The sequence below is a fragment of the Ursus arctos genome, unplaced genomic scaffold (genome assembly GCF_023065955.2).
Source record: "Ursus arctos isolate Adak ecotype North America unplaced genomic scaffold, UrsArc2.0 scaffold_2, whole genome shotgun sequence".
Lineage (NCBI taxonomy): Eukaryota > Metazoa > Chordata > Mammalia > Carnivora > Ursidae > Ursus > Ursus arctos.
In genome coordinates this window covers 33,088,890-33,116,809 of record NW_026622874.1, presented here as the reverse complement: position 1 = coordinate 33,116,809, position 27,920 = coordinate 33,088,890, and the positions used below count along the sequence as shown (strand labels likewise).

Below are 27,920 nucleotides of genomic sequence, written 5' to 3'. Positions count from 1 at the left end.
CAGACGGCAGGGCCTTGGGAGTCAGGACTCAGGCTCACTGGCTGTGTGACCCAGGACCAGTTAACTAACCCATTTCTTCATCCGTAAAAGAGTGCTAATAACGACTGTGACACACGACTACCATTAGGATTAAATGAGATAATATATATGAAGTACTCAGCACACGGATCAACACAGAGTAAACACTCATTCTTATTTTTATCACTACCCCCTGCCCAGGCCAGGCCTACAGTGTGTCTGTCCCCCACTCCCTGCCTGTCCAAACAGTGGATACCACATACAGAACTCTGTATGCAGCAGGTGCTTAACACAGCTGGCGAAGAGCAGTTTCCTTATTCGTATCCAGCCCCCGCACCACACAAACAGCCGTGGCCGAGACACACAGGACACAGCCCGAGTGGGCCCAGCGCCACGGCTACGCAGGTGCGCGGCGGCCAGGACCTGTGAGTAAACAGGGAAGCCGGGCCCAGGCTCCCCCCACCCGCGGGGAGCTGAAGTACAGCCCCCTGACCCCCGGAGGTGTGGGCCACAAGCAAGATGGCGCCTCCTTCTCCACATTCTGCCTCACACCTTCCTCCGCCGGGGCTCCAGGGCTCTGCTCCCCAGGCTTGGGAACATGCCTGTCCTTGGTGAGAAGAGCAAATAGAAGCTCGTGGCCTACTTCCAGCAACCTCGCTGTTTCTCACTTTAAGATTAAAATAATAAACACACAGACAGAGAGAGGCTGGAAAGTGCAGGGTGGGGGGGAGTGAAGTGGCGTCGGAGCTGCGGCACAAGGACTCACGCAGCACAGGGCTGCGGTAACCTGGCAACCTGCACAAGGTGTGTCGGAGTGAGTGGGACGCGCGCAGTCAAGTACCAGGGCTGGGAACAGTCAGGGCTGGACGGGGGAAGGTCACAACGCGCTGGCCTGATTCCTCGTGGTGCTGAGAAGGGGGGGGGAGCAGATAGCACGCTTCCTGCCCACACAGCTCCTGACTCCCAGCTGTGTCCCCAACGCCTCCTAGCTGGTGGCCCCGCTAGCACCAGGCTCCAGACTCTAGATTCCTCTCCCAGGATCTTCCCTGAAATCCTGCACCATCATGTCCTTCTCCCGCTCTGACGTCTTCCGCGGTTCCCCCACGCCTCACCTAGGCATTCTCCTACTGTTCAAAGCCCCCTAGTATCTGGTCTCAAGCCACCCCTCCGACATGAGTTCCCACGTTCCTCCCATAGTGTGCCCTGGGATCTGCCTACCCACCCCTCTGCCCAAATCCGAGGTCCCAGCTCTCTCAACACATGCCTGCCGGATGCCGATGACAACCAGGCCCGGGGCTAGGCACCGAGACTGCGGGAGTACCTAGGACATACTGCCCACTTGAGCTCGTGGTCCTAGGGCCAAACCAACCCACCAACACAACTGTGGTGAGTAATCCAGGATTACCAGACCCAGAGCGCTTACCATTAGCCAGGCACTATTTTAAGCACGTCATAGTCTCCTGTAATCCTTTCACTAACCCTATGAGGTAAATGCAATTATCACCAGTCCCATTTTATAGATGAGGGGACTGAAGCAGCCCAATAAAACTCACTCAAAATCACCCTAAGTGAGGGACAACCTGCCACAGACGTGGGGCATCCCTGGCAGAGAGGCTGGTGTCAGCTCTGAGGCCTGGCAGGGCAGTCAGTGGTGACCACAGTCATGGACAGAGCCAAACACCAGGATGGTCGCTGCCCAGCACCCCTCTACTTCCCGAAGAGACGGCCTGGAAGTGGGTGCTGCAAGGGGGGCAGGTAAAACATCACCCAAGGCTGCCCTCCCCCGCTGTAGGAAGAAGGCAGAAAGCAGGAAGGGGACGGGTATACTGGCAACAATCACTGTCACAGGGAGAGGTGATCAGAGACCCAATCCCATGGCAGTTCCTCTTAGCATCTGCACTCACCTCAGGCCGCTCCGCAGGCAAACTTAACTTAACCACATCTGTCGGGGGCTCCGCGGCTCCAGCACCTCTGGCACGAGCTGTGGGGAGGGACCTCTGGAGTGTGTGGAACGGCCTCTGATTCCTGTTCCTGCACGGCTGTGAGCTTCTACGTGGCCAGGGGACTTCAGTGGCCCGTCCAGCCCGGCGGCCCCCGCACCCGTGTCAGGTAAGCCTTCACCACCACACGGGAGGGCTGCAGCCGGGAAGCCGGCACGACACTGAGCCACAGACAGGGATGGCGCTGTGGAGCCAGGGTCCTCCAGCTGGGGCATGTCCACCTGGTGCGGGCCACTGGGGCTGTCTGCGCAGAAGGCGCGTGCAGCCTCAGGGTCAGGCGCAGCAATACGGCTGCGAGCGGGGAGACAGACTCACTGCCCTTTCAGGCCAATCCAGGCGGCCTTTTCTCATGCTCTTCTCCTCTCTCACAGTTGAAATCCCACCCAGGGAGTCCCTGTGCCTACTCTAGCCTGCGGCAGTCCCACCCACACAACGTGTCCACCTCTGACCGGCAGAAGGCACTCTTCCCTCCCCCTCTCCTCTGAGCAGCTCGGACGGTTCTTCCTGAGACTGGCTGTAATGGGAGGGCCATGCGGACAGGGACCCTCTGCTTCATCAACTGCTGAATCCCCAGGGCCTAGAACAGTGCCTGGAATACAGCAGGCACTCAATAAATACGTGCGGAAGACATGCATTATCCTTTCCACCTTACCGATAAGAAAAACTCAGTCTATTTCCCAAGGTTACAGCTAGTCTATGGCACAACCAAGATTCACGTCCAGGTCTTCCCAGGCACAACACACCACATCGTGCAATCATTTGACACTGGTATTTACTGCGTACTTGACGGGGCAAGATGCCTGGGAGGACACAGAAGATGATCCCCACAATTAAAATTTAACCCCCAGGGGCTGGGGGACAAAAAGACATGACCTTTCTTTAAAGAAATACACACACACATGCATATATATACGCACACGTGCATATACCTGCATATATGTAAACGTATATGTAAATGTCTTGTGTATTTACAAATACCTTCTACACGTAAATCCCTTAAAGTCACCCCTAAGGAATACAGGGGAGCCTACTAATTAAAATAGTTAATAAATGCACTAGGAATCCAGAGACAGCACCATTCAACAGAGGCAAAGAGGTTCCACAAGGGAGGTGGAAGCTGAGGGGAAATCTGAAAATTCCAAAACTTCCAGTAGAAATGGAAGGAACAAAGGCAACCCGAGGGGCAGAAATGACGTGTGCAAAAGCATGGAAGCAGGACTGTACAGGCTCGGGGAATAATAGATAGCGAAGTCTGACCGGCCTAAGGTTTTCTTCCCCTTTAATTTTTGAATATTTTTTGAAAATTTATACCTCTGCTTTTAACTGTTTCATATCCTGTCGCTATCAGTCACGTTTTATCTGAAGAAAACGTTCCACTGCAATAAAAAACATATTTTTTTGAAAAACCACTGCTCACGTTCAATCTCACCATCCCACAGACGGGAACCGCTGGAATGGCCACGGTCCCAGAGCTAGCTCGGGGCCGAGCCGGGGCTGGACCGCAGGCGTCTGGCCTGCCCACGAGGGGGCAGAAAAAGGCGGGCTGCTCCAGGGCCTGACCGCCAAGGGGCTCGGGCCTCAGGGCCCTGAGCGGTAAAACAAGGGGTCTCAGGGTCCCTCTTAGGAACACATGCCTATGACGAGGACATAACCGGACACATTCGGGGCCTCTGCACTGGGGTCTCCCCTCCTTCCGAGAGAAGCTGCAAAGCTCTTTCTGCTCAAAGTCATGAGTTGTTTGTTGGTTTTTTTCCTGCTTGGCTTGTTTTGACATGAGGAAGAGGCTAATCCCCCTGGCAAACTTGGGTAATACAAGGCAGCAGTCCCCTCCCTGGAGCAGCAGGGGCAGCCGGCTCCAACAGGGAGAAACCGGATCAAGGAGTCTGACTGGTCAACACTGACCTCCCTGTTCTGGCGGCCGGTGGCTCCTACGTATCCCACTGGGGCCGCATTCCCTGAAGAGAAACCAGCTCTGGAGGCAGATGGGTTCGATTTCGCCTCCACCTGGTATTTAGCTGGCTGATCTCAGGAAAAAATACTATATAATCTGTGACTCAGTTTCCTCTTCTGTCAAACAATAACGATCTCACAGAGTTGCTGTAAGGTTTCAACAAGTTAATAAGTAGAAAACACTTAGAATAGCACCTGGAACACAGTAAACACGTGATAAATACTGCTATTACTCTTTTTCGTTTATTTGTACGCAAGGCTCCCAGAAACCTGGTCTCTGAGGGGCTGGGCCAGACGAGGCTGGTGGCGAAGGGAACCTACTCTGGGCTGGGTAAACATCGGTGACAGGTCACACAGGCGTAAGCCTGCAGGGATCCAAAGCCTCCTTCGCGGTCTTGGGTCCCTTTCCAGCATCTCAGAGAGAGCTGGAGACAGGCAGGGTGACGCTGCGCGCTTCTCAGCTCTGCCAGGAAAACCGTGGGACTCAGAAGCAGGTAAAGACTCGGGTGTCTCCCGCCTCACCCTCTCTGCTGGGGTTCCTGCACTGGGGGGCAGCATCCGACTGGTTCCCTGTGCAGAAGATTCACGGTCCACATGCTTGGATCCTTCATTTACATCCTGTGGGAATGCTGCAGGCATTTCCTTGAGATAAATAGCTTCCAGGCAGCCAGATTTGGGGGGGGGGGTTATCTGGATATTATCTTTAAAAGCATTTCTGAATATTTCCTTAAGAACTGGGGCCAACCCTGTGGGTGTCCATAAGAATTTACCCAACTGCTTTTTCAGAAGGGGTATGTATGAGCCTAGAGACTTCTGCCGGGCCCCAGGGGAGCACGTGGGCAGCTTGGCATTTGCTTCCCGGAGTGAGATGGTGGCAGTTGTGCTATCCACTTTCTCGGTCTCCAGTCCAGCATCACCCCGGGCTCTGCGGGAAGGAAAGTCTTGAAGACTCAGGCGAAGTCTAGGAGTAGTCCAGGCTCACCTCCTCCTTTTTAGACCCCAGCCTTTTTGTCTTTATATCCCAGCATCTAGCAGCAGCCATGCCTCTCAGCCGGGGCTCAGCGAATACTGGTCACACGGAATGGAGGCTCTGATTCCCTACCACACAACTCAGAAAACAGCCACACTCCTATTTGGGCCAGTTGTGTCTGTCCCGTGCAACTGAATCTTTATAACCACTGGTGTCCATGATAGAATATTCTACTATACTTACAGGGCAATGGGGATTCTCTGGCGTCCGGTAACTACGACTGCTACATTACTTTAGACGTAGATAACTCAAGCCTCCCAACTACTGTCTCTTCATCTTCTTTAAAATGGAGGAGATACTAGAAGTGCCAACTGCGTGTCTCACGTTCCTGGGCAAATCCTCTGCCTCGCCTATCCGCTCTCCTTATCACCCCCTTGCACACCCCATTCTTTTCCCTGAGTTGTTTCCCGAGCTGTTTCCTCCACTTGGGGTGCCCTTCTCTCTCCTCTTTACAGCACAGAGCCCCAACCATACTCCAAGGCCACATGCAAGTTCGAGACTTCCGTGAGGCCTGAGGATGATCTGTGCTTCCTGAATCTTTCTCCGCTGCTTCACACCTGTTGCTAGCGCTGCTGCCTCAGCATTTAAGAGCCCGGGCTGTCTCAGGTGTGCTTCCCCTGGTGGCACATTCTGGCCTGTACCACCACCGCCCAATAGAGATTTCCTTCTGAAATGATGTCAGACAGAGCCGAGTCCAAGTGCTGGTTTCATCACTGCCAATTCCAGCATTCCCTCCTCGAGCTCACCCTCCTGACTTGGATGTTACTTCGCAGCACCCCCTTCTTAAAACCACCATCCTGTTTTTAAGTACATGACACGACCCTGAGACCATCTGTCCTGCATCTTTCTTCACTCAGCTCCTACCTGTCCCGAGCCCAGGCACCTGCTCCTGTGGCTCCGCCCTCATTCCCTTCACACCACGGGCTTCGACCCTCCCCTCCCTTTTAGACCTAAGTTATCCTAGAACGCCTGCCGGACAGTCCACTTGAGTATCCCACGGACACGTCATGTCCAACATAACTAAAATTCATTTAATGATTCCTTGTTGAGCACCTACAAAGCCAAGACCTGTTCTGGTCATTGATCAGAAAACCATATAAAAGTTCGTGCATTGATGAATGCATGGATACCTAAAACGGGTACATCCATGTAATGGAACATTATTCAGCTTCTACAAGGAAGGAAACTCTGATATGTGCTACAACATGGATAAACCTGAAAACATCATGTGAAGCGAAATAAGCCAGTCACGAAAAGAACAAGTGCGCGCAATTCCACTTCCACAAGTCCTTAGAGTTGTCAGATTCCCAGACCCAGAGAGAAGAACGGTGGCTGCCGGGGGCTGGGGAGGGCGTGGGTGGGGAGGTATTGTGAGTGGGTAGAGTTTCACCTTCGCAGGATGGAAACAGCTCTGCAGATGGACAGTGGCCGTGGCTGCCCAGCAGTGCGAATGCACTTAATGCCCTGGGGCTGGACACATAAATATGGTGAAGACAGTAAATCTAGGGGCACCTGGGAGGCTCAGGTGGTTAAGTGTCTGTCTTTGGGTCAGGTCATGCTATCTGGGTCCTGGGAAGGAGTCCCATATGGGCAGGAGTCCCTCTGTGCTCAGCAGGGAGTCTTCTCCCTCTGCCCCTCTCCCCACTCATGCGCACACGCGCTCACTCTCTCTCTCTCCCAAATAAATAAATAAAAAATCTTTAAAAATTAAAAAAGTAAAAAAATTTTTTAAAAAGATGGTAAATCTATGTTACGTGTATTTGTCACAACGAAAAAAGTCCTTGCCCTCTCGGCACCTCTCCGTATAGGACGCTTCAGTAAAAATGAGAAAAACTCAGTCCTCATGGAACTTACATTCTGGAGTCAAGATGGCGGTCGTCACGTAAGCAGCTCCTTCTCCAAATCCCACCGCCTGCACTGCCCCTTGTCTCTGTGCTGTCACTCGATTGATCCCCTTTCTCCTCCAGGGCCCATCATCCTCCCCATTGACCTTCTTCAAGGCTCTCACCTTTCCTTCCTCCTTCCCAGCATCACCACTTCCACCACCTCTTAATCTCTGAGGAAGAAGCGAGGCAGCAGAAACACCACAGTGCCTGGTTCCAGTACAGGCTCTACCTCGGGCTCCCAACAACCTCGCACTTTAGAGCTTCCATTTCCTCGCCTGTTTAAAATAAAGTGTTTGACAACGCCTTCAGGAAGGAGAGCCTCTGGATCACCCTGCCCTGAGGTCTGGTATATTCCTTGCAGGCCCTCTGCAGCCTGAGAAGAAAGGCCTCATTCAGGAGGGGAACCCAGCCTGGGAGATGACTCCCTCCAAGCGCTCCCAGGCTCTCTCTCCTGCCAGCCTGAACTTTTACTGCTTGCAACCTTGTGACTCTGGATTACCTGACCTTGCGCCCTGCCAGCCCTGCACCACTGCGGGGACCTCTTCTGACCTCTCGGCCTGCAACTGGGACAGCCTCGCCTGCTGACACTGGACCCTGCTTCTGCTTCCACACACTGGGCTGTCCTGTGGCTGTAACAACCAGGGCGCTGCTAGCCAGGCTCTGGACCGTCCCTGGGCCATCACCGCAGCCCCCATGATGGGCCTGCCTTGGCCCTGGGCCCTGCAGTGTCCTCTGAGTTCATCCGTTTTGCTAAGCAGAGTTTACAGTCTGTCTGTGATTGAGTCATTCGCTCCACAAATGCCCACTGTGATGTCTACACCACAACAGGCACTGCTCTAGGCAAGACATACAGCAGGATGGAACACTACTTCTCACACCAACATATCCACTGCCAGGACAAACTTCCCCACTCCACGAAGACTTCAGCTCACCACTGTCGAACTCTTGCACTCCACGAGTATTTACTGAGCACTTATTATGAGCCAGGCACGGATCCAGACACGCTAATAAAACATCGATTTTAGGAAGTGCAACTTTCTAGGTAGTACAATGGTTATGGAGTATAAGCCCTGCGGCCAGAGTCTTAGTTATGTGACCCTCAGTAATGACAAAACCTCTCTGAGCCTGTGCCCTCCCTTGATAACGGGGGTAGTAGTAGTAACTAATGGAGAAGCATGTCTGAGGAATAAATGAGACAGTCCACGCAAAATGCTTACAACACTGCTTGGCACTAAAAGGCATGTCACAATTTTTGTTTTTAGGGGACCCCAAAGGTGCCAGCACTGAAGTATGCCAAGAACTTCAAGAATCCCCGTCCCACCCTCACAACCAATATTCCAACAGCGCCTTTGTAGGTGAGTACTGACAGGATGAAGCTGCAAGCCCAGCCATCACTAACAAAGAATAAAAGATCCCTGTACAAAGTACTACACATAATCCCAATGCTTTCACATGGGCTAACCTAGGGGATATCACTAAAGATACGGACCCCAAAAGCTACTGAAGCGAGAAAATATTTACAATACAAATATCCAACAATATAAAGAGCTTCCTACAAACCAATGAGAAAAAGACAGGCAACCCAATAGAAAAAGGGCGAAAGACCTGAACAGTCCCTTTCCAAGAGGATGTCCAAAGGGCCAGTATCATGAAAATGCAAATGCAGAGCAGAGTACAACACTACTTCGTGCCCACCAGAGTATGATGGAAAAGGGAGATCGTACCAGATATTGAGAAAGACGTGGAGCAGCCAGAACTTTCCTATGCTGCTAGTGGGAATATAATTGGTACAAGCACTTTGGCACGATCTACTAAAACCATGATCCAGCAGTTCTTCTCCTAGGTGCATATCCACACAGTCCAAACATCATCAACCGCACAATGATAATAAATTGTGGTCTATTAATAACATGGAATACTACACAGCCAGCAGGATGGAAAGCAGCAAGAGCATACGATGTGGATGAATGTCACAAACAAAACGACAGGTGAAAGAAGCCAGACACAAAAGAGAATGTCCATTTACATAAAGCTGAAAAGCAGGCCAAACTAATCGGTAAATTTCAGTAGTCAAAATAGCGTTTACCCTGGGAAGGGAGGTTAGTAACTGGAAAGAAGCACAAGGCATTTTCGTTGGAGACTCTTATAATATTCTACCTCTTTGCTTGGCCTGGATGTTGTTTACAGGCTATAAGCACCTTATGCTAAAGTCTTAGGACTGTTTGCTTTTCTGTACGTATGTTATATATCAAGCAAAAATATACTAAAAAAAAATAGCTAATGAGAAAGATTTAAAAAAACAAAAACAAAAACCCTAGGAAAAATGAACTTTCATCCAAATAGGTTGTTGCTGTAGCACCAATAGATTTTTGTGTCTACTCTCTCAGCTCACGAAATATAAAAGACACGTAAACATTTCCGAACACTTTCCCACTGCCATTTAATAAATGGCAGAGAGGTTATTCTACCAAACTTTAAAAGCCTATAAAATTAATACGTTTTTAAAACTCTAAATTAATTCATCAAGCTTTATGTTCTGTGAGACAGAGTTTGAAAATGTATTTGGGTTTTATAGATCCATGTTGAAAGATGGAATAATTTTTATGAGAAATAAGATTTTTTTAATGTGATAGAAGTTAAAGCAGGGAGTGAGAACCAAGACTGAGGACACAACACAGCTGTAAATCAGCAACCCAGGGCTGAAATTTCCAGTGGCTGCTGGGCAACTGAAGTCACTCTGGGCTTAGAAGCCAGGGAGTCCAAGCAGAAGCCAAGGATCTCCAGACAAGTGCAGGATCGGAAGCAAGATGGTAGCTAAGCTGGAAGGAGGCTCGGCGTGCTGGTAGATGACTACACGCTACCAAGAAGTTATGAAAGGGGTGATGGGCCCTTCCTGACCTGGGGCAGGAAATAGTGGCTGGGTGTGGGCAGCCTTGGGTACATAAGGAAGTGACTTCAACTGATCATGGAGTAAGAGGATGTGACCCTGGGTGTGCTCAGACCTGTGGCTGGGATGAGCCAGCCGGGCTTACCCGGGGGTTCTTTCTCCATGGGGTATGACTTTCTAAATATACATCCACTCATTTGTTCATTGCATTCAGATGTCTGCCATCATGAACAGGACTTTGGAAGTTTTTGGTTTCGACTGCCCTAGTCTGCCCATTAAGCGAGCAGTAATCTAGAACCTGGGGTTCCTGAGCCCACAGTTATCACCTTGGTCCTGTACGTGAGAATAAGGGAAGCTGTGAACCTGAACTCCAGGACATTCAGGATCTGCCATATAATCCATCTCCCAGCGAATTCCACCAACCAAGGGAGACAGCAAACCCTCAGTGAAAACACAAAAGAGGTAACCCCAACGTCATTTGTATTTACTCCCCCAAGCAGAGTTACCTTCCTGTTTGGCTTGGGTTCATCCAAAAATATATTGGTTTCACTAGAGCACATGGAAATGGACTGTGTGTGTCAGTGGACAGAGAAACAACACAGAAATGACCTGGGAGCGAGGACGTCAAATGCACCCAGGGGAGTATCTGTCCATCTCCCATGCTGCCTGGCTTCCCTTGGCTTCTGCCCTGCCACCATTCTCACTGCCTCTTCTTCCCCCAAACCATAAAGCTCCACTCACACCCTCACTGACGAAGAGTCAGGTAGGGAAGTCACATGGGAAGAACCTTGAAGCTTGTCCTGAAATGTAAAAAGTCAGTGTATTCTAGAATCTGCATCTAGCCACCCCCATCCCCGTACCATGTAGAGTAAGCTGAGGTCCTCACTTTGGGAGACTTCTCATTTCCCTGTTCTGGCCTTAGAGCTGCCTTGCCGACTGCAGGAGAAGGGTGCTGGCAGATGAGAGATGTGCCCGGCTGCTGAAGTTATCTGGCAACAGGTTGGATGTTTTATCTGGTAAGCAACATCATGTTCTCCAAGGCAATAAATGTGTTTCCTACATTTAAGAGAACTTAGCAAGCACAACTCAGTTCTGCAGGGCAAGCGAGACCCCATCATTCCACGTGATGTTTACTTGGAAGGGAAACATTGCTGCTGCTGCTGCACTGAAAATTCACCTCAAAGGTATCAGCATCTAAATATGTCAACACCATCGCTGATTTAGGTACACCGGGGACATAGCGGCATCGAGCCACCAATATGACCGATGTAGGATACACACGTGCTTAAATGGCGGGCTCTATTAGAAGCTGTACTATAAAAGGTTTAAGCAACTCCCAGGAAACCTCCTCAACACAGTTCTTATAAGACTCTGTAAATGCTAAGGAACGGGGGAACCTGGAGGACAAAGGAAGAAGGCAATAGTCAGACAGCTCTTGGTCTCAAGTCATTTCTTTCTTTTCTTCCTTCCTTTTTTTTTTTTTTTTTTTTTTTTTAAGTAGGCTCCACACCCAGCATGGAACCCAACACAGGGCCCAAACCCATGACCCTGAGGATCAAGACCTGAGCTGAGATCAAGAGTCAGAGGCCCAACCAACTGAGCCACCCAGGTGCCTCTTAAGTCATTTCTAGTAGGAGCAGGGATCTAGAAGAAATGAGCTCTCAGGGCCATTTCTGTAAGACTGTCCCCCCCTCTACCAGGGTTTCTCAACCTCAGCACTATGGACGTTTTGGCCTGGATAATTCTTTGTGTGGGGAGGACTGCCCTGTGCATTAGCAATATCTCTGGTCTCCATCCACTAGACACCAATAACACCCCTCCTGCTCCTCCACTGTGATGACCAAAAACATCTCTAGACTTTTCCAAAAGTCCCCTGGGGAAATGCCTCTGGAGGAGAACCACTGCTTTAGACTAATAACAAATCGTGTCACATAGACAAGACCCCAGCCCTGGCCAAAGTGTAACCGTCCACTGTGGAAAGTGCTGAGAAAATGTAGCCTGGTCATTAATCTCCCAGGGCATTAAGGCAACCAAGGCTCCCCCAGGCAAGCCGCCACCATGAGATCTGAGAAGTGGGAGGAAGAGGTCCAGGAAGGGAAGATGACCTGTCACCAGCAGACCTCCACTCTCCAATTTCACAAAACCCACCTCCTTCCAGATATGGGCCCCATCAGAGCAGAGCATGAAGCAACCAAAGAAATCCTCAACGACTACGAGTCCACCCCCCAACCCCCCTCCGCTGTCACTCCACATCATAATTCACTTCAAGTGGAGGGAAGAGACCTCTCAGTCCCTTAAAACCCTGTTCAGCTGACCATCCCAGCTCCTCTCTTTGTTCCACTCAATGATCTTGACCAAAAGGTGTCCTAAGATGCCAGGCGCCCTAAGAGAAATCCACCAAAGCTCACGCCTGCTCTCCAGGGCCTTGAGAATCAAGGCTGGCCACACGGCCAAGAGGCATGGAAGAATGTGCAGGCCAAGGCTAACGTACTGAAGTGAGAATTCCAGACACGTGAGGGAGGGTGGGAGGAACCAAATCCCCAAGGGCAGTGGGGGTGGAGCCGAGCCTCCCAGGGGCAGAGCCAGGGAGATCTGCAGGACAGGCTGACAAGTTTCCAGGCTTTAGAAACGGAAAGATCCTGTGTAACCACAGACTTGCCCAAGCAGAGACGACGCTGGCCGCGTTGCTGACTATAAATCTAGTCCACTCGGGCCTGAGTTTGGCTCACTACAGGCCGGCCCCCCACCAGCTACAGTTTTGCTAAATTTAGTGCTGTTCCCAGCCACCCAAACGACTCTGCTCCTCGTGTCCATTTCAGGTTCACCCAGGGACAGGCGGAGAGGAGCGGGACTTGTCGAGAACAGATCTGCCCTCGAGTGACCCTCGCCCTTCCCCGCTGAAGTCAGGGGCCCAGGGGAGCAGAAGACGTGAGAAACCACACTTGGAGGTCTCCAGGGCTCTGAAAGCGTCTCTGCCCCAAGATGGCCCTCCGAGGCAAGAGGGGCAGCGACCCCAGGAGAATGCCCCGCCCTCTGCCCACTCCAGCGCACCCAGGTTTCACTCTTCGGGGTCCCAGACGCTGTGGGGTGCGTGGGGTCCTGCTCTCTCAGACACAAGGCTGGAGTCATGCTCTGTGTGATGGTGGGTGAGCTTCAGATGGGCCTGGGGAGAAGGCCCCGCTGCCCTGGAGATACAAATGGATTCCATCAAATATTCACAATCCCTAACTAAAACTCAGAGGTTAACCTCGTGGTTTCTGAACCTGGCGGCACACTGAAATCACCTGGGGAACTTCAAAGACTACTGATGCCTGAGTCCCAGCCCCAGAGACTGTGATGTAATTGGTCTAGGGTGTAATGTAATTGGCCTGGGCTTTGGAAATTTCAAAAGATCCCCCAGCGATTCCAATGCTCAGACAAGTTCAGGAACCAGCGGGTTAAGAGCATGGGCTTCTGCCCTTGGGTTGCCCCGGCTGGACCCCTGACCCAACCATTTCCTTGCTACACGACCGTGGCAAGGTATTCAACCTTTCTACGCCTCAGTGGCATCAACTGTAAAGCGCACATAATAATACGGAACATCTGTCTCCGTGGTGCTGTGCAGACTTCATGAGAAAATCCACAGAAAAACATCCAGAACGGTGGTATGCAGTAAGTGCTCAGTGAAAATCAGGAACCATTATTCTTGTCATTATAATGATAAAGAGGAGAAAAGACAGGGAACCCAAGAGCTGTCTCTAAGTTGTCCAAAGAGTAAGGCTCTCTAGGCCTGAAACTGGAACCATTTCCAGAAAGGGAGGGGGGCCCTCCACAGCCATTGCACGTAGGAGGACCACCCAGCTCCCTGCCTGTTCACGCCACTCCTCCTCCCCTCGATGTCCTCCCCTCTCCCATCCTTCTCAATCCCACCACTCAGGGCCCAGCTCTGACCACCCTCGGGCTCTCTCCCTTCTCACGTCTCCAGCCATACCTCCCCCACGCTTTGGAACTTGATTATGTGTTCCCCTGAACAGCTGCCAGGCAAACAGGTATCTGCCTGGGGGTTGAATGAACATTTGATATGTCCTAGTCTGGTCTCCTCAAAAAGACAATGAACAATTTGGGGGAGGCCCCAATTCTCATGCTTCTGTGTGTCCCCAACGGCTCCTAGCACTGCAATGGGCTCACAGCTCTTGATAAATAAATATTTGTGGAGTGAAAACAGATGTTGACCCAGCAGAACTAATCGCACATCGGCAAGGATCCAGGCTCAGTACCCAGAAGAAGAGAGGCCAGCACCCAAGACACACGGAATTCCAGGCTCTCCACACCATCATTAAAAAGACAACCTGTCACCCCACTCCATCCCCAGTGACCCTACCCATCCACTCCCAGGGCCTGTGTAAGTACCCAGAGCAAAAGGAATAAAAGGCAAGCAGCTCTGCTTCCCCAGGACCCTGCTTTCCCAGTCCTCAACACATCACAAGGGAGTCCACATGCCTGGTCGCTCCTGCCATGAAGCCACAGACCCCCGGGATTCCTTACACACAACAACAGCCAGGCAAAGCCCGGCTCTGCCCCATGGAAGTCAAGAGCAGCTGGCCACCCAACAGGCTGTAAGCCTCTTACAGATTAAAGGTCCTAATTTAAACCTCTATTTGAGGTACGACAAGTGGGTCAGCGCTCTGCAGGCCGGTTGGCGCAGCTGGTGGAAGGAGAGGCAGCTAGCATCCGGGAAAGACTCCGCCCCTTTGGGGAAAAGATGGAGGCAGAGAATCACAAATCTAAGGGGAATCATTGAGTGGGGCTGGCTCATTCCCATGTGCCAGACTCTCCCCCAGATCATGTGAACTCTGACATCCCTACTCAATGAGTCTGAGAAACAGAACGATAGGGCAAAATAATGAGTTGGGATGGCCTTCTCTCTGCCCTAACCTTGGTGTGGATACAGCTAATAAAGTCAAGAGACAGAGAGGAGACAGGGGGCACAACACGCTGCACTCCAGGGACTCATACCCGGTGAAACAGACGGGAAGGGGACCCCTGCTCCCATCCCCCAGCAAAGTTTCCCTGCCTTCCCCCCCCCCCCAACACCGCAGCAGGAAACACTGGGCACAGGGAAGCGGGGGCAGGACTGGGTAAGCAGCCACAGAGCCTGGATCACGCTGTGAGAGCCTGACTCTGCTGCTCTTTAAAAAAAAAAAAAAGCCCTCTCACCACATCTGTCTCCATAGAGATGGCCTCTGGGGAAGCAGCTGGAACCCACTGTCTACACCAAGAGCCAAGAAATCCTTTAGAGACAGTTTCTCGAACTTTTTGGACCCTGACTCACAGTAAGAAATGAAGTTGACAAGGTGACCCTGTACACACCCATACACCTATACTTTGTATATGAGGGATATGTATGTAAGCATATAAAACCATATAAATATACATAAATATAAAACACACAAAACCGAAACAAACGTTCACGAGATCATACTCTTCTTTACCACATACGATGCAGTCTAATACTTTCTGTTATGTTCTTTAAAAAAAATATATTGGTCTCAACCCACTAAATTGATTTCACCCCCCATTAAGGTGTCTGGACTTGCCGTCTGAACACAACTCTGGGGAAAACAAGAGGGGCTCTTCTCCTTGAAAAACCCTTTCAAGCTCACTCACAGACTAACCTCACAAAGCAAAATCCCACTGAGGAACCGAGTGAGCGGGAAGCCTCAGCAGAGGGAGAAGAGCCTGCATCAAACACTAGCTGCTCCCAAGGGTTCCCGAGCCTGCTCCCTCCTTTGCTCACGAGCTCAAGGGCTCCCCCCTTCCTCCTCCAATGGCGCCTTCCGGTGCTGGCCGGCCCGGCAGGGAGCATGGCCGCACACAGGGCTGATCTTCAGTGATCCTCGTTCACTGGGACGAAGCACTGCCTCACCACACCTCCACGGGCTGAACTCCGTAGGACACACACAGGCCGAAGGGTCAACACTGCGCTGCCCACATTGGGTTTTTCAAATCTCCAAATATCCTGTCTATGGGATACACTACAAACTCCTGGCAGACAGGAAGTCTGGTCAATTTATTTTTTAACTGAAGGTACACAGATACTTTCTTCATAGGAATTTTTTTTTTATGACAACGGAAACAGGACAAGCCAATTTTAAACTACCTTCAGCCCCAGCTTTCTGCTTTTTGAAGCAGCCCGAGAATCGCACCACCTCCTCCAGGCAGCTCCCTCTGATGGATCAGGACAGCTAAGGAGCTCCTTGAACCCTGTACCAAGGTAACATGAAACTCTAATGACTCCTTTCCACAATCACTGTTCCCAAAAAATGCAAATGCTGCCTCTCTGAATCTGTAATTACTGCTTGGCCGGGTGTCTGAGTTGGAGATCACGTCACAGAAAAAAGTTAGCATAAGCATCTCATATTCTGAATTAGTAAGTTTTAAAGGTTCATTTTTTTCCCCTACTTTCTTCCCAGGTAAACTTTTCTGTCCCGTGCTAAATGGAACAAACACTAGATCTCCCTGTTTCTGTCAGTACACAGAGACCCCTCCCCTCTTCTCCATGGCTTCCCCAAGCTCGTCAGGGTCACTACTGTACCTGCCACCTATCAGGGCCCTTAAAAGCTGGAGCACCTGCATACACACTCATCAGAGTCAATTCCCAAAGATTCCAAGGGAAAAGCAAGTGTCTTGTATCCATTACGAGATCTCGGTAAGCACAGACAGCTCCCCGGTTAACAGCATGGTCTTAGAACTGGGATCTGTGAGTACTCCGATGGGATAGGCCAAAGATGGGATAGGCCAAATCATATGCTGTTGTGATTTTTTTTTTCTTGGAGATAGAGACTATAGTTTCCATGCGATTCCTAATGAGTACTGGTGCAAAAGAGGTTATGAATCACCACAACCAAATTCTTAGAAAGCTGGTCAAGGCTCTCCCGAGACTCCCCTTAATTCTGCAATACATGGCTTCATCTCCTGCCACATACACCCCTCAGAGCACACCAACTACTTTCTCCCAAGAAGTCATTTCTTCCCTCACCCCTGGGCCTTTGCATTGCACCTTTGGGTGAAGGCCTATTCCTTCAACACCCAATCATTAACAAATACGTAATTACGGAGCACCTGATAGGGACCAAGCACCTCATAGAAACCTAGCCTCTGAGGATCTTCCTCATGTTCCAAGAGCCATCCTCCAATTCCCAACTGCCCCTCCGACTCATATAACCCCTTCTTCTACTCCATCCACATCCCTTCAGGCTTTGTCTTGTATTTTAGTGTGGGGGTCTGTCACCCTCACTAACCTCTAGCTCCCTGAGGACAGAGACCATGTCCCATTCATGCTGGCATATTCCTTCCTTTCCAATTCTCACCCCATTCCACCATTCACCCAGGAGGCCCTGTACAAATGTCTGTCAACGAACAGAAGCTGATGGCTCAGTTAGCTGTCTAAGTAGCAAAGACTGGCCCACTGGGGACAAGCCTTGCTTGTCGATGCAGGGTCCAGGGAACACGGCAGGTGGTCTCCATGGCAGAATGCACACCGGGGCCTCTGCTCTTGACACAGCCTGCAGCTCTCGTTCCAGCCACGCATCTTTTAAATGGTGCTTCCTGTCACAGCAGTGAGAAAATCAAGCCCCAGTGTCCACATCTGGCTGACAATACCTCCTAGACGGTTCACATGGATAAAAAGCCTACCTGCACAAGCATTTTCAGCATACAGGTGAGCGGACGGAGGACACAGCACACCACTTCAAAGATGGGTCACACCTCCTTGAGAGCGCTGGCTCATCAAGCTGTCTTGGCCATCTGTCCCAGCAACCTCTGCCAGCTCACCTCCAGAGACGCATCTGAGCACAAGCATCTACTCCACAGCATGGGGGGGGGGGAGCATCGAGACTCATCGAGCGTCAACACCCCATTGCCCTTTTCCCTGATGCCACCCATGCCTTCCATCCTGTCAAAGAAATGGCTCTAGCAGCTACCAAAGAAATCCGGCCACCAGACATCGTTGTCCAACAAAGGTCCTGAGGTCAGCGAACGGATCTATTCCTCAGCTCTGCTCAGCCCAGAAATATTGGTGCCACCCAGCCCTGTTAGGTACTAGGAGCAACAGAAAAGAGAAAACCCAACCCTCAACTGGATTAAAGGGAGAGAGACGAGGTTATTATAAAAGCACGAACCAGAGCCATACCCTCGGATGAGGCATGTGCAAGATCCATCAGGATGAAGAAGAAATGAGTAGGAGGTCTGTATTTATTTTTATTTGAAAACCAGGAATTAAAACTTATTATTATTTCACATGTGAATCGACACTGCTGCAACTCCTTCCATTTGTGCCCAGTGGTCCCTGTCACTTAGGGGCAGGAGGCATTCTGTGCCAGAGCGGGAGGTCCAACACACACATGAGAATGGACGGCGACCCCCCCGTTGTCCCTGCACTTTAGTGCAATTTACAAGTACCCAGTGCAGCAAATCTCAGGGTCCCGTCTTCCCCACAACAAATGACGTCCCTCTGTAATGAGAGGGTGAGACCTCCGAATCGTCTGACCGCACTGACACTGACTTTTCACGGCAGACTTTCTAAACGAGGTGCTGAACTTCAAGAGGAATTACACATTTTTTTTCCTAAAGCAGAAAACATCATCGTTCTAAAATCTGCTGACCTCTTCTGCAGTGAGTTGGCCTGGCGGTAGAAGGCTACTTGATGAATATTTTTAAACAGATGTTTAATGTGTCCCTTCAAGGTAATGGTGACATCGAAAAAATGGGCAAGAAAGCCTTTCCTTTTTTGAAAGAGACTTACGTCACAGCAAGAACATGTCAAAAAAACGGGCATTTGGAAATCATTTCCACCATCATGTGATGATGTTGCCACATTCAACGTGAGGACGTTTTCTCTAAAACGCAGTATCTGCGCACGCACTTCAAACGGCATGTTCAAACGCAGTTTAAAATCTCGCGAGGACATGAACGAAGCGCAGTGTGTCGGGGGTCTCGAATCCATTCATTGAACCCGCAATCCCCTCTTCAGAAAGAGATCTCTTTCAAAATACCCTGACTTGAACTAGACCTTCAAACGACTGCATGGCAGGAACATGACACCATACAACAAAGTGCATTCAACTGGACGGTTCTTAACTAAAAAACAATCATTCTTAATAATTCACCCCATTTAATTCTTCAACAACGTCGACGTACCTTGCAGGTGCCAGGCACTGTTCCGTGCTCTGGAAATACAGCACGGAACAAAAGTGACCAAAGTCCCTGCTCTTGAGCTCGCGTTCCAGCGGGGAAGTAAGAGAAACGCACGGTGTGTGCAGTGGGTGATGGCGCTGAGGAGGAGAAACGCCGCAGGGGAGGGATGGAGGCGGGAGATGCCAGCAAACGGCGGGGGCGGAGCGGGCCGCGGCAACGGTCCTATGCCGGCACAGACCCGAAGGAAGGAAGAATCCGCACAGGGCTATCTGCAAAAAGCGTTCCAAACACGGGGAACAGGACCTAAAAGAGCAAATCCCTAGTTTATTGGAAGAGCAGCAAAACGGCCAGTGTGGCTGGAATGAAGTGAAAGGAGGAAGAGTTGTAGGAGGGAAGAACACGGAAGTCAAGTGACCCAATCAGGAGGCTGGGGGGCACAAGATGTGTAACTAACCCAAACTGAGATGTGCTATGGGTGTGACTTAGTTCGAAAAACCCTGCAATATGCATCAGAAATCAGTGTTTTTGACATACGGGGTTAATTGTTAAGATTATTTTCACCTGATTTTTTTTTTCTTTTTTCCTTTCTCAGTTTAGCTAACAGAAAAATGTTAAACTACATAGGTGGCTTTCATGTGTAACTCATGTTCTATTTCCGGTGACAGCGTTTCGAAGCTACAGGGTCGGGGAGACCACACTGAAAGCTACGACTTTCAGTGAGTGAGAAAAGAAGCCACTGAAGGGTTTGGAGCCTGGTAATGCATGATGTGACCTCTGTAGTATGGGCTCCTTCTGCCTACCATGAGGGTTACACAGCCTGCAAGGGGTCAAGGTGAGAAATGATGGTGGCCTGGGCAAGGGTGATAGCAGTGGAAGCAGTTCTAATGAGCCATATTCTACATATATTTGCAGGTAGAGTCAACAAGATTTGCTGATGAACTGAATGAAAAATTAGAGAGCAAGAAGTCAAGTATGACCATAGCTATTTTGCATGAGCCACTGGAAGGATGGCATTCCCATAACCAAGATGGAAGACTGCAGAAGCATATATTTGCGTGGGAAAAACAGGAGTTCGGTTTTGGGCATGTGAGTGTGAAATACCTATTAATATCCAAGTTAAAATGTTAAGTAGGCAGATGGATACACAGGTCTGTATTTCAGGAGAGGGGCTGGGCTTCACACAAATAATTGGGGATTATCAGCCTATAGATCTTAAACTTTTCATTATGGAAAATTTCAAACATAAACTAGAGAGAACAGTATAATAAACCCCTAGGTACACAGCACCCAGCTCCAACTGTCATCCACTCACGGTCAATCTTGTTTCTCTCCCAGGACTACTTTGAAGCAAATTCTAGACATCATTCCTATAGATGCTACTGAAAGCCATAGACTGGGAGAGGGTCACAGAAAGAGAGAAGATGGAGAGGAGGTGGCCCATGTTTCAGATCAGGGAGAGGAGCTATGGCAAAGGAACAGCCAACGAGACAGGCGGGAAACCAGAAATACGTGTCCTGGAAGCCAAGTGAAGAAAGAGCTTCCAAGAAAAGGGTACAGCCAGCTGTGCCAGACTGCCGGAGCCACTGGAATGAAGACTCAGAAGTGATGGCTAGATTTAGAAACATGGTGGTCATGGCTGGCTTGGTGGAGAGACCTCTCCCCCTGGAGGGGTGGGAACAAGCCCGGCCAGAGGGACTCAAGAGAGGAAGTACAGGGTTGGGGCACTGAAGACCCTCTGGGGACAGAGAAAAGGGCAGGAGCTGGAAGACGTGGGATCAAAGAAGATCGTAAGCTGAGAGAAACCACGGCACATGGAAGCCATCCAGTAGAGAGGAGACAAAACTAGTGATGCCAGAAGGAGAGGGAATAATGGAGCGCGAATGTCCTGAGTGTGTGGGGGGTGGGAGTGGAGTGCCAGGAAGACGGGCTGCTCTCAGTCAGAACCATGAATGGTTCACACCGGAGGGAGACGGAGAATACGCTGTACCCAACTGCTTTCATTTCTTTTTATTTTGTAATTTATACTGTATGTGATGTATTAGTACAATATGCTGTATAGAAATTATACACACATACATACACACACACGGGGATCTGCGCAAAAATTTTAAGCAACACAGCTACCTGATCAAAATAGTCAAAAATCACTTATTTGGAAGAAAATGAAACATATCCTCAAACTCTAACCTATGAATCTTTCAATGATGGGCGATAAATATCGTGGTACATTGAACACATTCTACATTATTATCTTAAATACGTCACAGAATATCTAGGAAAGGTGCAAGAATACTAGTCTTTATATCTGGGAATACATTTATTAACGGAGATTTTTTTTTAAAGGCTCTGACACTAACCCACAAACTGCACTATATCTGCATCTGAACTGCAAATGGAAAAAAAAATACAAGAATCCTAGACTCTTCTCAGAGTGTCACAGGGTCCAAACGTAAGCGATGATTTATTTACACAGAGTAATGCAAATGAGTTCATAGCTTTATTAGCAAGCCAGACCTGAACTGTAGCATCAGATTCTGCTCCGGAGGCGGCCTGGCTAGCCCATCGCCTACTGCAGAGCAAAGAAGCACAAATGGAGAAAGTGGGCCTAACGAGGCTGGTAACCTAATCAGAACAGACAAAAGCCCCCAAGCAACCCGACATCCACATCACAGAAACAGCCAACCTGCCCAAAGAACATCTTAGCACCACTTGGTGTTTGCCGAGCCCTTCCACATTCCAGAGCACCTTCCAGATGTTTCATTCAGCCTCTCCACCACCTGCGGGAAGAAAGCTCTCCATTTCAGCTTGCTTAACTATAGAGACTCAAGGCCAAAAGCATTAAATGGATCCACGCCAAGTCAGTCGGGCACACTGCTAGCCTCCCAATCCCATGGCCTGGAAAGAGGCCTGCCGTAGAACCACACCCAGCCTCTTGGACAGTCCCGGAGGCAACTCTTGTCAACCACATAAATGACAGCTCAGCACGAGAACGTGAATGCCAAGCCTTAGAACACAGCAGAGCTGACGACCCAGAAGGGACTGTGATGGTCGCCCAGCTTGGCTGGGGTGAACACGTGGGGGAAAGAGACAACAGGCAGACCCAAGCCACTGTGACGTGGTTAGCCTGTGAGCTCCACAGGGAGCAGGGCACCTGCATGACCTTTCACAGAGCAGGCTCTCCAGAAATACTTACCGAAGGAAGGAATAAATGACCAGTTCCATTAAATCACAAAGACAAGAGCAATAACGAAGGACGCTCAGGAATCACAAAATGGTTCAACAGAACTCGGGAAAGCTGTGGATCGCAGCTGAAGGGAGACGGAGAAGGGCAGCTAAGTCAATCTAAAAGGCAGACCCGCAAAACATAAATTCTTTTAAGCATGTCCATAATCTTTATTCACAGGTGACGTGAGATTAATCATCAACTCAATGAGATGTGGGGATCTTGTTTGGAACCAGATTTCAAGCAAAACTGTTAAAAATGGAGACCCAGCAAGGAAACATGAACACTGGCCGGGTGGGTGACAGGGGAGATTTCGGGATGATACAACGACGGGGTTAGGCTTTAAGAGATCCATAGTGGAGAATTCACAGGTGAAATAGGATGTCTGGGATTCTCGGTAACAAAATACAAGAGAGGAGTAAGGAATAGGTGGGTGGGGTACAGATGAAATGAGAGGGGCCACATGTGGATTGAAAGTGTGATGAGAACATGGAACATTCCTCTACTAATTGACACACATGAACATTTCCGGAGTAGGAATGTTGAAGAGTGACCATGATCTCAAGCAGCCGCTCATTTCCTCCCATCTTCCCCACTGCAGGGAAATGATTATGGGGGCCGCGCTGGCACAGGGCCGGTCATTTCTGAGACCCGCGGAGCCGCACTGACACCTGCCTTCTGTCACTGTGATCGTCTTCCCCTGGGACTCACCTACTTCAGCTCTGCTTTCACCCCCGGGCATGGAGATTCCACTGTGCTTTCTCCCACTTTGGTTCCTACTCTCCCTCTCCCGTCTTAACCTTCCTGCCACCGGCTGCTTCTCCTCCCCACCCCCAGCCCTCGGTTTCCTCCAACGAGGTGGGCTGCTGCTGACCCGCCTCCTTGCGCCAGGTCATTCTCCTCCTATCTCATGGTCCCCTGAGGCCCAAGGATCCCCCTGCCCCCGGGGCATTACCTCTTCTGTTCCCTCTTTCCCTCACATCACCGGGATGCCCAGGGACATCCCATCTTCCCCCATATTGGCCACACTTGCTGCCATGAGTTCCCCTCTTCCTCCACTTGCCTAGTCAGATCCCTCCCGCTCGCTTCCAGGACGCGCCAGATCCGGACGGGTCAACCAACTACACATGGGCGCGCCTAGGACGTGCCCAGCACCACACCCCGCACAATACCCCACACCGAGCTGACAGCAAGGAACGGGACGGACGTGGATCTGCTCCCGGGAGGCTTGGGTTCTAGTGCAGACCACATGATAATGGGTTCAACTGTCCGTACGCCTTCCTGGCCAGACCGTGAATCCTGTGTTTTCCCCGGTGAAGTTTCTGAACTTCACCCGGAGCTCTACGCGTAACACACCCTTAATAAATATCCGGTAAACAAATATTTCCCCAAGTCAGTGCACTTGTGTCAACATCAGGTCAAGCCCAGGTGGCACAGGGTCACCCTACGTTCTACAAATGGAAGGTATTTAGAGGACTTTTGATGAGGACCCTTCTTTTTTTTTCTTTTTTGGGGATATGAGAACAGTCAGAGAGGCAGCCTCTGGGGCAAATGTGTGTAGGGAGGTGTGAAGTAAGACTCCTAGTGCCAGGCTCACCATCACCAGCTAAAAGCAGCTCTGAGTGTGCTTAGCTTCTGTCTCCTTTGCTATTCTGGGTTGTCTGCTCCCTCCTCCCACTGCCAGCCTCCTCCCTTCCAGCTGCAGTGGGAATAAACCTCAGTCACCCCCACCCCCCAACACGGTTCCCAGAACGTGGTCTCCTCTTGCCACCGAAGTGCCTCACTTCCTATCCAGCCCCGACCAGCCGTGACACAACTGCTCTCCTGTAGGAGGGAGGAGGTGGCTTCCCTGGTCCTAACCAAAAGTTTTCGTGGCAACTCTGGTTTGAGGACCAGGTCAAAAGGATGGAAGCCTGGACACAAGAGGAGACCATAAAGGTTGGCCGCGAGAATCCTGACTACTGACTCCGGGCCCAAGCCAACACAGATGCACACCCCCCAAGCTCCAGGCCAGAGAGCCTTGTTCTCACGGCGTGGATGAGTGCCAGATGCAGGCAGACAAACGAGGTTTGGTGGCAGGCTCTCTGCAAATGCATCTCCAGGGGCCCTGGAGCTAAAAGAGGGCAGTGAGGCTGGCAGTGACAAAGCAAAGATATCAAGGGAAATACGCTGCAGGACTTGGGAGAACCAACATGCCTCTCCTCCTTACGGCTTGTGAGTTGGTCCGTTCTGCTCTGCACCGCCTAGGAAATCAGAATGAGATGAGAGGGACCATCGGCTGTCACAGCGAGGCCACAACCCATCTCTGCGGAGGAATTCAGGTCACCAGGCTCAAAGACATAGGGTAGACAGGGGGCACCTCCAGGCTCCGGGGAAAGGACTGAAAATGAAAGGGATCTCCCAGACATAGGACGGCTATCTTTGGGCTGACTCCAGTACTCTCCTATCTCAACAGCCACATCATCCTCTCATGGGATAACAAAGGAGGGCCCAATGCAGAATCTTCAAGAACCTTAGGAATCTGAAATGGCTATAGTAAGCATCCCCAGTGGAGATCTAAGCACTTTGCTGGTCTATGGCACACTTTCTCTTAAAGGGCAGGATAGTAAGTACTCCAGGCTTACAGATGAGGGTCTTCGTTGCAATTACTCAGGAAAGCAGCCAGAGACTGTACAGAAACGATGAGCATGTCTGGGTTCCAATAAAACTTTATTTGTAATAGCAGGTGTCTGACCCATGGATTGTAGTTTGCCAATCCTTGGTCACCGGGAAAATCTACTCTTTGAGCATTTCCACACTCCCAAGAGGAATAGGAGCCACACCCCCTCCGAAGGGCTCCCACCCACTCTGGAGACAGGGGCCTACTCTGGAGACCAGGCCTCCACCCTGCTACTCGTTCCCACAAAGCATCGAAAATTCTGAGTGGCTCGTTCAAAAACCCTGGCCCATACCAGAAACCCTGACAAAGGTGGGAAAAGCTTTGGATGTCAAATCTGAAGGCTTTAGAAATGGAAGAAACCAGACCTCATAGACTAGACACGAAGGCCTCACCCAAGATCATACAGCTGGTAAAAGCCTCCTGACACTCCGTCCAGTACTCTTACTCCTCTAGAGTGCTGATTGGGAAGGAACCAGAACAAATAGCCTTCTTGGGGGGGGACTAAGGACCCATGGCTCACCTCTCCAGCAGGAACACCTTGGGGCCTCTCAGTAATCTCTAAGTGAACGGTACAGCAAAGGGCAAGGAGAAAGCTTGGAGAGTAAGTGTCTGTATCTATCTTTTCAGGACATGTCCTCCTGGACATAGTTACTAGGGAGAAGGAAACTTAAACAGAAACCTGAACTTCCAAAAGGGGTGTGGCTTGGTAGCAGAAGAGTGTGTCCATTAGCAGAAACGCGCCCAACAGTGTGGGCGGGCGCTGGGATCATAAGTCCAAGACACACGGCCTCGCCCCATCTACGCTGATACCCGGGGCCCCGGGGGTCTGGGTCTCAGTATACGCTCTTAGCAACCTAGCACCTTCCGGACTTGGTAATACAATTTCCTACAAGGCTCGTCCCAGAATTGACTTCCATTGGGAACTTTATTTGTCTGACCATAAGCATTTCTGTCTGGACACCCTGCCATGGTCCTGTAGGCAGTAGGTCTGAAATCAAATCAAACACGCTGCCTCTCAAGAAGTTTGAACCCTGATTTTTCTGTCAATCACTACAACCCAAATCTTAGTCTCTCCCCTTCCCGTGTCCTATCCATAAGCCAAATGGCTCTCTGAACTATTCTTCCTCTGCTTTCCTACAGGCTCCTCCCTAACCCATCACCTTCAGTCTGGAATACCGCCAGTCTCCGCCTGGGGCCCCAGATTCCAGGCTCGTGACAAAGCCAGGCTGATCTTCCCCTATATACCTACCTTCCTCCCATCCACTACAATCCCTTCAAGGTCAAGGCCCTGTCCTGTCTTCCCAGCTCCCAGAACCTTACTTAACATGGTAGGTACGCAGTATCTGCTGAATGAATGAAACCTAGCTTTCAGGGGAGCCGGGACCCCAAAAGAAACCTCGGGGCCTTCCTATTCGCTACTATGGGAAGCCTACACTGCCAGGCTCTGCGGGCCCTCACCCATCCTTTCCACCCACAGCTCCTACTACCCCAGAAACAAGCCCTGTCTAGCTGATCAATGCCTGACCCTCGTCGTGTGCCAGTCATTCCTGCATCCACATCTCTGCCCACGCTCTGCTTGCCCTGCCCTGCAATGACGTCCGTGCCCTTCCCCCTCCATCCACTCTAACTCCTGCGCAACTGCCAGGCTCTGGGGGAGATAAGGGATGCAGGAAGGGGCAAGATGATTAAAAAATTGGGGAACAGGGGGCCTGATGGGGATACACTGGGGTCTCTGATCCCTGGAGCCATCAACCTCCCAATGGGTCGCAGGCGATTAGAGAAGGAAGAGGCGGGAGGAGGAGCCAGATTTTTCCACTGAACGAAAGGCATGATTTTCATCACTGCTTCTGTTGCCCTGGTAACCAGGGACAGCCCAGTGGAGAGTACAGTAAAAGAACACCATGTTTATCTTTGCTGTCTGATCCACTTCCCCATACACCCTTCCCTGACCATCCCCAAGCTCCAAGGCCTGCTCCAAATTTCTCATAATGCCACTACCATCCTTCTAGTCACTTCTGATCAAAACCTTGAAGCAGGGTTCATTTCTGCCCCTCTCCCTCCAACCCTATGGACCATGTACTCTTCCCCTACGACATTCTAGGGGTCATCTCACCACACCCATCCGCCACACCAGGCAGCCCCAAGAACAAACACGGGCCTCAAAACACAAGGATGGCAACCACTCCACTAGACAGTTCACTGGGCAAGGGGGCCTCGAGAAGCAAGAAGGTGAGGAGGCCGCCCAGTCAACTCCTAATTCTTAGCCCTAGACAGCTGGTGTGGATGGGTCCCTGTTCTCCCATCCTCCCTCCTAGGCCCAGGATCAGGAGGAGGAGCCAGGTTGAGAACGGGGGAGAAGGTCCACCTGCAAGCTTCCACAGATCCTGCCTCCCACAGGGACACAGTGTCGGCATGACCTGAGAGCGGAGACACAGCGCTCGCCCTGGGAGATTATATAAGCGTTATATAACATGGTGGCACCAATAAGCACACAGACGCAGTTGTTGAGGGCCAGGGACAGGCCAGGGGTGGGAGCAAACCCAAGGGGCTGGAGGTAAAGGCCTCGCACCACCAATGCCAAAGCAACACCAGGCCCCGGCTGCCCCAGCCCTGTCTATACCTGCTCCTTCCACCCCAGAGGACACAGAGAGAGACTTGCCTGGCTCTGCATTCTTCTTCCCACGCTGGGCAGCAGGGAGGGGCTGCAGCACCATCACCAGCCTGGCCCATGGCAGCCTCGGTCCGTGCAGCCTAAGATGCCAGGCTGCCCTTCCCAGCGGGGAGCAGCCAGGGGGCCGGGGTCCCAGCAGCCCCCTCCTCTCTGTCCTTGCACCAAGAATGTGTTTGTTTGGGGGACAAGTGCTGCAGCAGCTCCAGGATTGGCTAGGCCAGCCATCCCTCTGCTCTGTCATTTGCAGTTCCTCTAAAAAAAAAAAAAAAAAAAAAAAAAAACAACAAAACAAACCGAAAGGGAAAGAGAAAAGAAATAAGCACATTTGGCAAATGCCAAATCCCGAATTTTGGTCCAGGGCTCTAAACAAAGCTGGAAGGAAGGGGTCCTATGGACAATATCCTATTTCCCTACAGATCCCA

At 50.7% G+C, this 27,920-nt stretch overlaps 1 long non-coding RNA gene across 1 annotated transcript in view; it reads right to left on the bottom strand.

Moving 5' to 3' along the window:
• Positions 1 to 195: 195 nt before the first annotated feature.
• The window catches only part of LOC130544261 (uncharacterized), a 28,763-nt gene continuing 1,038 nt past the window's right edge, over positions 196 to 27,920 (bottom strand). The window contains exon 2 of the long non-coding RNA XR_008960428.1: positions 196 to 27,750. This is a non-coding gene — a long non-coding RNA (uncharacterized LOC130544261). The remainder of the gene's footprint in view (positions 27,751 to 27,920) is intronic.